The following is a 717-nucleotide window of genomic DNA, read 5'->3' as shown; positions in this document are numbered from 1 at the left end:
ATACACAGTTTGTGTGCATACATTTGAAGTAGACTTATTCAGAAAACTATGTGTATTTAATAATATTAGACTTGGTACAAATTTCACAAGCGACAAGAATACTTGGGTTGAGTGGAAAGAAAAAAAAATGTTCAACCAATATCCAGGTTTGTCGAGGGACTGACAAAGTGGCGAATATTCTCATTTATATGTACAGCACCTGAAAGTACATAGTGCGAATGAAATTCAGAAAGATTATGGAGAGATGTTTAATCAAAAGATCTTTGCACAACTGAGAAGCATGTAGTCGGTATCTTAGCCTGACTGAACGGGCTTGCAAATAAGTACAGGATGTAGTGACTACACTTACCTTATCAGTATTGTAACATCATAACTAAAGCACCAGGCATCTAATGGTATATCCATCCTAAATTTCATCAGACTACCTGTCCTGATAATATCTAGAGTGCTTTCCAGGTAATAGCAACAGCAAAATCTTTGGATTGTGGTTAGGAAGAAGATATTGTCAGGGTAAACCCATTACTTGATGAAAATTTGTTTTAACATCTTAATCATTACTTCCTAACTTGTTTTTTGTTCCAGTGAGAGTCTGTGCATTGACAGTCTGCATGCTGTTGTCACACCACGACTGCATTTTCCAGGAGGAGCCCTTTCCTCTGCTACACTGCTACCCCAGCACAGTTATTCCACATCTCCCATACCAGGACAATGGGCCAG

Source organism: Aptenodytes patagonicus, chromosome 4 (genome assembly GCF_965638725.1).
Source record: "Aptenodytes patagonicus chromosome 4, bAptPat1.pri.cur, whole genome shotgun sequence".
Lineage (NCBI taxonomy): Eukaryota > Metazoa > Chordata > Aves > Sphenisciformes > Spheniscidae > Aptenodytes > Aptenodytes patagonicus.
This window is presented reverse-complemented; position numbering follows the sequence as displayed.